The sequence below is a fragment of the Ailuropoda melanoleuca genome, chromosome 9 (genome assembly GCF_002007445.2).
Source record: "Ailuropoda melanoleuca isolate Jingjing chromosome 9, ASM200744v2, whole genome shotgun sequence".
Taxonomy (NCBI): domain Eukaryota; kingdom Metazoa; phylum Chordata; class Mammalia; order Carnivora; family Ursidae; genus Ailuropoda; species Ailuropoda melanoleuca.
The window spans coordinates 17555551-17567887 of NC_048226.1; the positions used below are offsets into that span (position 1 = coordinate 17555551).

Consider the following 12337-nt stretch of genomic DNA (forward strand, 5'->3'; position numbering starts at 1 on the left):
CCAGACACTTTCAGTATATTCAGATTTTGAGTGAGTTTCATAGTTTTCATTGTCCTTGTAGATGACCCTAGCGCTCCTTTGCTAGCCTCCTTGCCACCAAGCCTGTGTCCGAGTAGGGGTGGAGTGACAGCCTGAGAGATTAAGTGCAAGGATTTGGTGATTTTTCTGTTTTCAGTCACAGTTGTTTTGCAGTATCAGCATTCTTCGTCTTCAAGGCTATGCTGAAAGCATGGTTTTGGGTAGAATTTCCTTTTCCTTTCTTGCTTTTTCATATGGTTTGGGGGACTGTTTTTTAGAGTTACTTAGATATACCATCACCGTTGTCCTCACTGAAGTCTCTACTTTTGGGGGAAGGGAGCAGGAATCTAGAATTATGATAGCTGTCAATGCTACAAAGCCTTTAGTTAGGAAGAGACATAGGCAGTCAGCTTCCATGGGTGAGCTTGGAGACTCCAGAAAATACCTTGTAGGAGAGATTAATTAAATTCAAATACCCTTCATTCTTTTAGCATGCAAATGTAGTTTCTGGGTTATTGCATGAGTCTTAAGTGCTTTTTTTGTAAAGCAAAGTTATTAAATCAAAGGTTTTTTTCTAGAATGTATATTGGAAGTGCCTTGGTTTTTTTATAACATGAATGAGTTATAGACCTATATTTAGCCAAGGGCTTCTTGGTACTTGTTTATTCCAGTGACAATGTAGTATGTGAACTTTTTGGAAAAAGTAACTTAAACTTGGGAATTGATCTGATAGATGTTAATTTCTTTGAAAGTTGAATTACATATACTTCTTTTCATTCTCTTTCTACTCTCTTTTGGTTTTTTCCGTTTTATTTTATGATCTTGACAGTTGTCTTTTGATTACAATAAATAGTAGGTGTGGCATTATTCCTTGGCTACACACTCATTATTATGTTTAATAAGATGGCATTGAATCTGTTTACTGTAGGTAACATGAATTGGTTCTCTGTTTTTTATGCTTTTTATCTGACTTGTTAACATGAGAATTTAACATGAAGTTGGAATTATGTGTGGAAATTCTTTATGCTTGGTTCTAGAATTTAGTCATTTAAAATATTTATTGCCTTAAACATTTCTTTCCCTAGAATTAACAAGTTTTTTGTCAGTGTTTGAGGTTGTTGGAGTAGAAGTTAACTTGTTTAAACTAGTCACTGTACATTTTTTAAAATAAAAATACCAACCAGGATTGAAAAGTATATTGACTTTAAACATCAGAAATCTTATCGCTTCTCGGCCTTTTGGCTAAGATCAAGTGTAAACATCAGAAATCTTTCATAATATAAATTAAAATTTTTTTTTTTTTGCTGTTGATGTATTTTTGGAATTCTCTACCTCTTTCTAATGGTATTTAAAAGTTAATCAGTACCTATGCCTAGCTGTTTTTGGGTCCTCATTTATAAGCTTTCACTTCTGTTTTCATAGTTTCCAAAAACCTTAAATAATACTTAACAGGCTATTTATACATTTTCTTTTATTGCCCTCCCATTTTTCTTTTGACTGGTAAATATGGTAGCCCCAAAGCAATGTCCGTGGCTCTGCTCCCTCACTCTCTCTTTTGGACTATCCCTTACCTATTTTCAGTGCTTTAACTATTGGTTCTGAAATAAAAACACCTATGAGATATAGCTCTTTGCTTCTTGGAGGTAATGGCTTAAGGAGGGTAAAATTCTTGTTAATTGCTGTGTTATACTAATTACTAAGTGATGTATAAACCTTGGACATTATTAATGGATTAGGGGAGTTCAGGGAAGGAGAGTTCAGAAGTGATAAGCGGGCTGCTTGATGAAGGAATTGGTATTTGAGTAGAATGTCAAATTTTATTGTCAGGGATGCCGAAGATATTCCACATAGAGAATATAGTTGGAACAAGGGAGCTAAGACAGGAAAGTGAGAGGTATGTAGTCGACGCAGTTTGGCTAGATTGGAGGGCTTTTCAGAGTGAAGTGGGAAAGAGAGCTTGAGGCCAGATTTCAGAGCACCTTGAATGTTGCAATTTTATTATCCAGGTAAGGAAGAGCTGTTGAAAGTTTTTAAGCTTGGAAGTGATCAGTGCCTTCCTTAATATGCCCATACAAGATAGTGAAGATGGTGTGTATGTCCTTTCTTATTAACAAAACTTAGTTCCTTAAAGGATACTCCTCAGCACCACTTTTTAAAAAGCACAGCGCTAGGCTCATTCTTTAATTATTTGAAGGGAATTGTAGGGGAATACATACCTTGCAAGTGGAAGGCATGAATAAAGATAGATTATCCTTTTCTCATTCTCTGTATCCCACTTCTTAGTCTCCTTTCCCAGGCCAGACCAAATGCTGTGCTCTCCGTAAGAAATGGATTCCTTCCAGTTAGAAGGTGTTTTTTGTTTTTTGGTTTTTTTTTTTGTTTGTTTGTTTTGACAACCAGTAGTATTTTGTGTCTGTCTTACCATAGTTACCATGTTTGACGTTGTACTAAAGGCAGTAGACTCATGCACACTGCATTGGAGGCATTTATGCTTGTGTGTTAGTTCTTGGCAAATATAAATGAATCTTTAAATTGCTGTCTCTCAATGACTGTAAAGTGCAAAATCTAGGATCTGGACTGAGCTAATAAGGTTCTGAAAAGATGACTTTAAGACATCTCTACCCCTGCTGATGTAGCTCAGTATTTCTTAACCCTTTTTCTGCTGTGAGATGAAATTTTGACACACGTGAACCGTGGGTCTGCTTAGCAAAGAAGTAAAGTATTACAGTAATTTATAATTGCCACAACTGTCCTAGGATATGTTGTAGATATAACAGGTAGTAGATAATGTGCAGTTTCTTGGGGCAGTAGTTGTAACTCTTCCCAGTTCTCTTTCTTGTAAGAAAGAGGTATCAGATTCAGGCACTTTAGAAGTATCAGATAACTTGAAAGGGAAATCATAAGTTACGGTATCCATCTTTCGAGATAACTTTAAGACCTTTTGGATTTCTTTCTTTCTTTTTTGCACTGGAAACTTTATTTAAGTATAATTCACATACAGTATTAGCATCAGATGTTCAATTCTATACATTACTCAGTGTTCACTGTGATAAATGTAGTCCCTGTCACCAATTATTACCATCTTCTTGATATCTTATTCCCTATGCTGTACTTTTCATCTCTGTGACTTATTTATTTTGTAACTGGAAGTTTGTATCTCATAATCCACTTATATATTTCACCCTTTTCTTCTGGATTTCTTCTTTTCCATTTGTTCAGGTGTTTTTGTTGTTTTAAAGAAGTAGAACCCTATTTTAATAGTGAATTAGGTTGGTAGTCTGGATTTTACTCCTGGATTCCATTTCACTTTTATAAGCTTTATAATTTGTGTCCCTAAAAAGGCCTTTCTAAGGCCTCTTCCAGTTCGAAACTGTAGGAAGTTGCAGAATATCATGAATACAGTGTTCAAGCTTTTCTAGATTCTGGCCAACATCCTTATTAATATGGACATCTGTTTGACACACTTTGCCAGTTTACCAGACTGTTTAACCAAAGTGATGTATGTTTGGCTATTATGTTAGGTGCTTAGTGTCACATTTTAAAGTGTGCCCATCTTAAAACATTTTTTGTTGTTGTTTTGGTGTGTGGACAAAATGTGCTGCTTGTTATTGGAGTTTGGGTAGTTGAGGCTATTGGTTCAAGTAACTATATCTGAGAAGGAATACTGGGAGTATTAGCCCTTAAGGTCAGGTAGAGGGGTAGAATAAATGGAACTTCAGCATTTCAGAGGTCACATCCTCCACTTGAAGAATGACAGCATCATCAGAACTTATAATAAATATTAAATATTGTGAAAACTGTAATCTTGCTGATTATAGATTGAGGGGGTTGATAAATTATTTGGGAGAATAAAATAGGTCCTACTAATTTACTTATAATGCCTAACTTATACCTGTGGCATAACAACGGATATGTGTATCACTGTGGGGAGGTGTTGTATATGGTAATGAAATGAGATTATAGAAAAGAAAATCTAAAGACACTTTTTTTTATTATAAGAACAGAAGCTGGAAATGCACACGTGTCTACTCAGAAACTTGTGTACCAGTGTTCATAGTATTATAATAGGTAAAAAGTGGAAATAACCCTGGTGTCCATCAACTGATGAATGAATAAATAAAATGTGGTATTTCCATGCAATAGAATATTATTTGGCAATAAAAAGGAAAGAGAAATGGATACATGGTACAGAGTGGAAGGATATTGAAGATATGTGTGAAGTTGTGTGACTTAAGTCAGCCAACAAAAAACCATGTATTGTATGGTTTAATTTATGTGAAATATACAAAATAGGCAAATCTATAGAGACAAAAAGTAGATGCTCCAGGTGTGGGTGGAGATATGGAATGGGGAGTGACTACTAATGAGTACTGGGTTTCTTTTAGGGTGATGAAAATGTTCTGGAATTAGCGGTAGTGGTTGCACATTCGTTTGAATATAAATCATTCAAGTGTATACTTTAAATGGGTGAATTGTATGGTGTATTAATTATTTCTCAAGCTCTTTTTTACTTTTTAAAAAGAACAGAAGCTGCATGAAGAGGTATTTTGGTTCTTCTGGGTAGTTTGGGGGATCTAGATGAAGGTGGAAGGGCATGGGAAAAATGGGCATTTCTTGGCATTGGTATACTATTACATTATGACACAATGCTATCTTCTTGGTCCACTAGCTAAGAATGTAATAAGTTGTGTTTTAGTGGGGATTGTATGTGAACCCAGGTTTTTAACGTTACCTAACACTAAGGCTAGAATTGTGCATTATTCAGCTTGAGAGGATAGTCTTGCCTTTCTCTTATCTTTTCATTTTTTTCTTTATTAAATTCAAATGCTTGTGTGTTTTCAAGGTAGTGCATAATTATGTTCTGCCCATCTGTCCATCCTACACTCTGCTTTGCTCTTTTTGTTCACACCTACTCAAGTTTGTGTCATCTTTCTTTCTTAGCTCCTCTAATTGGAACAGTCCCTAGTTTCATGTGTGCTTAAAATCCCTTTCTTCCTTAAATGCTTGCTTCTGTAAAGTTTTACTGACTTAAAGATATTGTTTCTTGTGACTTAGTATCAGTGTGTTTAGTAAAATCTATTTTTTAAGGCCTTAGTAGTATTTTTTTCAATTCTAGTATCAGATATTAAATGATACTAGTGTCTGGCTTTTTTTACCCCCTCACCAAAATGTTTTTGCAGTTGATCCATGTTTGTATCTATTAAGTAGTTTGTTTTTAGCATTACCTACTTTTTCGTGTTGCCTGGTGTTCCATTGTATGTCTAGACCAGTTTCTCCGTTCATCTTGCATGGACATTTTGGTTGTTTTCAGTTTGGAGCTTTTATGAATAAAGCTACTCTGTGCATTTGAGTACAAGCTTTTGTGCGGACATATATTTCCACTTTTCTTGGGTAAATACCAAGGAATGAGATTTCCGGGTCATATGTTAAGTGTATGTTTTACCTTATAAGAAACTGCGAAATTGTTTTCCAAAGTCATATGATTTTACAATCCCACCAGCAATGAGAGTTGCAGTTTCTCCATATTTTCAACACTTTGCATTGTTAGCCTTTTTAAGTTTAGCCATTCTAGTAGATATATATTGGCATTTCATTACAATTTTATTTTGTATTTCTCTGATGAGTAATGGTTTTGAACATTTTTCATTTGCTTAGTGGGGTATTCATTTGTCTTTTTTGGTGAAATGTTTGTTCAAATCTTTCACTCATTTTTAATTGGGTTGTTTGCCTTTTTACTACTGAACTATAAGAGATTGTTGTTTTTAAAGATTTATTTGTCAGAGAGCGAGAGAGCGTGTGCACACAAGCAGTGGCAGGCAGAGGGAGAAGCAGGCTCTCTGATGAGCAAGGAGCCTGATGCGGGACTCGATCCCAGGACCCTGGGATCATGACCTGAGCTGAAGGCAGACGCTTAACTGACTGAACCACCCAGGCATCCCCTGAACTGTTAAAAAATTTTTATATGTTCTAGATAGAAGTCTTTTTTTCATTTTCATTATTGTATTTTGAATATTTTCCACCAGTATGTGGCTTGATTTTTCTCTCCTTAATGTTGTCTTTCAAAGAGCAGAAGGTTTTAATTTTGATAAAGTACTGCTTGTCAACCTTCTACAATTACCAATTTTTTCTTCTTTTTGTGGCCTGTCTGATAATCTTTGCCTTACATGGGGCAGTGAAAATTTTTTTGTCCTATGTTTACTTTTGGAGGTTTTATAGTTTAGCTTTTACAAATAGGGTTGTGATCATTTTGAATAAATTTTAGGGAGTGATATGAGGTAATAGCAGGATTCATTTATTTATTCTGGTGCCATTTGTTGATAAGGCTTCTTCCCATTTAATTACCTTAGTGCCTTTGTTGACTATCAGTTGACCGTGTGTGTGGATTTATTTCTGCATTCTCTAATCTGTTCCCTTGATTTAGGGGTGTGTGTGTGTGTGGGCTGGGGTAGGTTTAACCACATGCTGTATCTTCCAACTTTTTTTTTTTTTTCAAAACTGTTTTAGCTATATTATAAATTTTTAAATATCTTTGTGAATTTCTGCAACCTCTCAATGTTTTAGATCAGTTTGGGGAGAATCAGTATCACAATAATATTGATTGAGTGTACAGATCTGTGAACATGATATATATATCCTTTTTTTTTAGGTCTTCCTAAATTTCTCACAATGTCTTCTAGTATCCAGGATAATAGTCTTACACATATATTGTTAAATTTGTCTTTAAATATTTCATGTTAAGGTGAATGGTATTTTTAAAAAGATTAACTTTGCATTTGTCTTTATTGGTATATAGAAATTTGACTTAAAAAAATACTGATCTAGGTAGCTGGCTCAGTCAGTAGAGCATGCTACTCTTAATCTCAGTGTTGTGGGTTCACGCTCCATGTTGGGCATGGAGCTTACTTGAAATTTAAAAAACATATTAAGATCTTTATAAAATATATTGATCTTGTATCCTATACCCTTGCAAAACCCACTTTTTAGTTCCAGCCACTTTATTGTATATTTTTGGGGATTTCCTGTGTATATTATCATGTCATGTGTGAGTAGAAGCTATTTTATTTTTTCCTTCTAATCTGGAAACCTTTTTTTCCCCTTTGCTGCATTATTGTGATTGTTAGGACTTCTAGTAAAATGGTGAATAGAAACAATGAGAGTGTGCATCCTTGCTTTGTTTCCAGTTGTACAGGAAAAAAAAATCAGTCCTTTATCATTAGCTGTAGGTTTTTGTAGATGCCTTTCATTAGGTTGAAGGAGTTTCCTTCAAACCTAGTTTGTTAAGGGATGTCCCCCTCCACTCTCCCACAAATGGGTATTTTATCATGTGTAGATGCTTTTTTATATCATTGAAATTAATCATTTTTTTAGTATGTTAATGTAGTGAGTTACACTGATTTTTAGAATGCTAAACCAACTTTGCATTCCTGAGACAAACCCATTTGTACTGCTGTTTAACTTTTTACATATTGCTGGATTTGACCTGCTTATATTTTATTAATGATATTTGCATCTATATAGACAAATGATATTAGTACATATTTTCTTTTTCTTGTGGTCTCCTTGCCTTGCTTTGGTGTTGGGATTATTCTGGCTTTATTAAATATGTTAGAAACTATTACCTCTTCCTCTTTTTCCTAGAAGAGTTTGTTTAAAACTGATACTGTATCTTTTTTAGATGTTTGAAGAATTCACTAGGGAAGCCACCTGGGTCTGGAGTTTTCTTTGTGGGAAGCCTTTAGATTTTGAATTACAAAATATCTGAATTAGGGGTGCCTGGATGGCTCAGTTGGTTAAGCATCCGACTCTTGATTTTGGCTTAGGGCATGATCTCAGGGTTGCAGGATCGAACCCCCTGTCAGGCATCCTGCTCAGCAGGGAGTGTGCTTGAGATTCTCTGTCTCCATCTCCTTCAGCCCCTTCCCCTGCATATGGGGAATTTTGTCTTTTTCATTTAAGTTGTTAAATTTATTGGCATAGAATTGCACTTAACTATTACCTTAATATGCATTTAATGTTTGAAATTTGTAGTAATGTACTCTGCTTCAGTTGAATTTTGGCAATTTGTGTCTTCTTTTCTTGAACAGTCTAGCTAGGGGTTCTTTTTAAAGAATCAGCTTTTGTTTTCATTGGTTTTATCTTTTGCTTTTTTTGGTCTCTCATCTATTTCACCAATTTCTGCTTTTATTATTTCCTTACCTCTACTTTTAGTTTAATGTGGTTTTTCCCCTGGCCTCTTAAGGTGGAAGCTAATTTAGAAGATGATTATTAAATCTTTATTCTTTTCTAACATAAGATGTAAATTTCTAAGCATGCTTAGCTCCACTCTACATAATTAGATAATTTATTTTTAGTATCATTCAGTTCCATGTGCTTTTAAATTTTCCTCATGAGTTCTTTAACCTATGGGTTGTTTAGAAATCTGTTAATTTAGAAATACTTAGACAATTTTCCAATATATTTTTGTTATTGGTCTTTTATTCTTTTGTGGTCAGAAAACACTTTCTGGGGAGTTCCTCTCTACTTGGTAGATGGAATGCTGCCTGATTCATGAATCCTTTAATAAAGCCAATTAGATCTGCAAAAAGAAAACCATTCTGTATGATTTCACTCTTTTTAAAAAAATATTTTATTTATTTGAGAGAGAGAGAGAGAGAGAGTACGAGCGGGGGGGCGGGGATGGGGAGGAAGAAGCAGGTTCCTCACTGAGCAGGGAGCCGGATGCTGGGCTCTATCCCAGGACCCTGGAATCATGACCTGAGCTAAAGACAGACACTTAACTGACTGAGCCACCCAGGTGCCCCTGATTTTACTCTTATAAATTTATATATGCCTTGTTTTATCGTCCAGCGTATATTCTTTCTTGTTGACTATACCAAGAGATATGAACTGGTTCATAGTGTTGTTCAGGTTTTATATATCTTTACTGATTTTCTGTCTGCTTGTTTTACTGATTATTGTGAGAGACTGTAGAATTCTCTAGCTATAATTGTAAATTTATCTATTTCTCCTTTTAGTTTTGTCATTTGTTTTGCATGTTTTGAAACTCTGTTATTGGCTGCACAAACATTTAGGATTATTTTGTATTTCTGATAAAGTGACACTTTAAGCATTATGATTTATGTTCCTTTATACCCAGTAATATTTCTTCTCTTGTGATATACTTTGTTTGATAATTAATATAGACATTCCGGCTTTCTTATGATTAATGCTTGTATATCCTTTTCTATTTCATGTTTAATCTATCTATATCATTATATTTAAAGTGGGGTACATAACTTTATCCAGTCTGACAGTATCTGCTTCTAATATAGTCTGATAGTCTCTACCTTTAATTGGGACATTTACACCATATATATTTAACATAATTATTCATTTAATTGGATTTAAGTCTACCATTTTTTATGTTTTTTTTTTTTAATAATTTCTACTGTTTTGTTTTTCCTTTTTTGGGAGGTTGCTTATTTTTTAGCATTCCATTTTACTTCTTTTCTCGGCTTATTAGTTTTATTAGTTTCTTTTCTTTTTTAGTAGTTGCTCTAGGGTTTTACAGTATGCATCTTGAACTTATCACAGTCTACTTTCATCACTTTGTGGATAATGAATGATCCTTACTACAGTGTATTTTCAGTTTTTTCCCTCTTTTTGCTATTTTTGTGATTTTGTTCTATAGGTTATTGTATGTTATTGCCACTTTTGCTTTACACAATCAGATTATCTTTTTAAAAATTAAAGGTAAGAAAATAGGTGGTAAACTCACATATTTACCATTGTTGTTCTTCCTTTGTGTAGAAGTTTCTGCTATTTCTTAACTGATAGGCTTGTTTCTTAGAACAGTTTTATGTTTACAGAAAAATTGAGCAGAAAGTACAGACTTCCATATATTCTCCTCCTTCCCTGTTCTCCCTTTCACTTTGGCCCCCAGTGTCCACTATTATTTAACAATTTGCATTGTTAATTGTGTGATATACATGTTACAGTTGGTGAACCAATATTGGTAAATTTTTATTAACTAAGTTTGTAGTTTACATGAGGGTTCACTCTTGTGCAAGTCTATCCTTTTTCTTCCTGAAGAACTTCTTTCAGTGTTTTTTGTAGTCCAGACATGCTGGTCATAGATTCTCAGCTTTTGTTTGTTTGAAAATGTCTTTATTTCCCCTTTGTCTGTGAAGGGTTTTATTGCTTTTTGTAGATTTTGCTTTGCAGGTTTTTTTGTTTGTAGCACTTCAAAGGCTTTGTTTCTTTGTTTTAAACTTGTTTGTATTGTTTTTGACAAGGAGCCTGGTAATTCTTGTCTTTGTTCCTCTGTGTAATGTGTCTTTTCCCCGACTTTGGCTGCTTTGACTTTCTCTATATTATTGGATTTCAGTAGTTTGATTATTAATTATATGACTTGGTGTGAATTCTTTGTGCTTAACCTGTTTTTTGTTCATTGAGTCTCTTGAATATATGGGTTTAGTTTTTGTTAGACCTGGAAATTCTTTGGTCCTTGTTTCTTCAGATATTTTTTCTGTCTCCCCATCTTTCCAGGACTCCAGTTACACCATTTTTAGACTGCCCCTGATATTCTCACAGGTCCTTGATGCTCTGTTCTTTTTTTTTTTTTTTCTTTCTATTTTTATATCTTCAAGTTAGGGATCTCCCCCCCTCACTGTTTTAATCTGTTGCTAAGTCTATCCAGTTGATTCTCTGAGATACTACATTTCTCATATTAAAAAATACGTTTTTTTTATAAGATTTTTATTTAATTGAAAGGGAGAGAGAGAGTGAGTGTGCACGTGTGCACAAGTGGGGGGGGAGGGGCAGTGGAAGAGGGAGAAGCAGACTCCCCACTGAGCAGGGAGCCCAACACAGGGCTCCATCCCAGGACCTTGGGATCATGACCTGAGCCGAAGGCAGACACTTAACCGACTGAGCCACCCAGGTGCCCCCATTCATTCTTTTCAAAATAACTGTCTTTTGTTTTTGTTTTTTAAATCCTCTAACATATTTGTAATATTTTAAAGTTTATGTCTTTAAATATATCATCTCTCTTGGTTCTGAATCTGTTTCTTTTGTCAGATTTCCCCCCTGCTATGGGTCACACATTTCTCCATTTTCTTATGTTTGGTATGTTTTGATTGACTCTTCAGCATTCGTAACACTGTTGTCTGGATTTTGTTGATTTCCACACATTTCTCTATTTTCTTATGTTTAATAAGTTTTGATTGACTCTTGGACATTCCTCACACTGTTGTCTGGATTTTGTTGATTTCCTCTGGAGAGATTTTAATTCTGTTTTGGCAGGGTGTTACACTTCTTGTGGATCTGTTTGAACTTTTTGAGGCTTGTTTTTAAACTTTGTTTTGGCAAGTCTAATGTAGCCTTTACTCTAGAACTAGTTTAGCACAGCTACTAAGTGATGATTCTGATTCAGTTTCTACTGATTTCCCCAGGTTTCAATGAGGTCTTTCTCCTTTTGGGTTGGAAGTTGCACATTCCCCTCCCCCCCCCCCAATCTTATGTAATCTCGGAACTTTTGAGCCTGCTTGATCGTTATTCCTTGCCTGGCCTTATAGAGTTTCACTTAACTCATACACAGCTTTATATTTAAGAAACTGCATTGTCAAGTATATGGTAGCAGTTAGCCACATTTTGGCTATTGAGAGCTTGAATTGTGGTTAGTTTGAATTTAATGTAAGTATAAAACACACCAAATGTTAGTTTGAACTTAAATGTAAGTATAAAACACACCAAATGTCAGGAACTTATTATGGAAAAAAGAATGTAAATACCTGTTTTTTATATCAATTATATCCTGAAATGATAATATTTTGAGCATATTGGGTTAAATGAATTATGTTAAAATTAGTTTTACCTGCTTCATTTTCCTTTAAAATGTGGTTAGAAAATTTAAAATTACATTTTGGGTTCATGTTGTTTCTTTTGGGCAGAACTACTCTAGAAACCTCAACAGATTTCAGGAATGCTTTCTCTTCTTGAGCTCCATCTTTGCTCCTCTGCTCTACAAATTCCCATTACCTCAGCCTCCCTAAATTTCAGTGTCTGTCTCTTTTACTCGCTGAGTGCATCATATTCTGCTTGGCTTCCCATTCCTGCACTGCCCTCTGGACTCTGCATACAGAGTGTATAGGGGACACTTTTTTTCTCAGGTATCACAGTGCTCAGCTGCTTGGTGTCCAGTGTTTTTAAATTAGAGCTTTATATATCTGATCAGTTTTCTAGTTGAGTTCATTGGGAGAGCATGTCTGGTACTTAGTTACTACATCATGGTTGGTACCAAAAATATTTTTAAGGCATGAGTAGTTTGATGCCCATGTGT

At 34.8% G+C, this 12337-nt stretch overlaps 1 protein-coding gene and 1 pseudogene across 10 annotated transcripts in view; both read left to right on the forward strand.

The window, feature by feature from the left end:
- MEF2A (myocyte enhancer factor 2A) overlaps positions 1 to 12337 on the forward strand; it is a 164018-nt gene that overhangs the window by 14702 nt on the left and 136979 nt on the right. The window lies entirely within an intron of this gene.
- On the forward strand, positions 1241 to 1335 carry LOC117803911 (annotated as a pseudogene).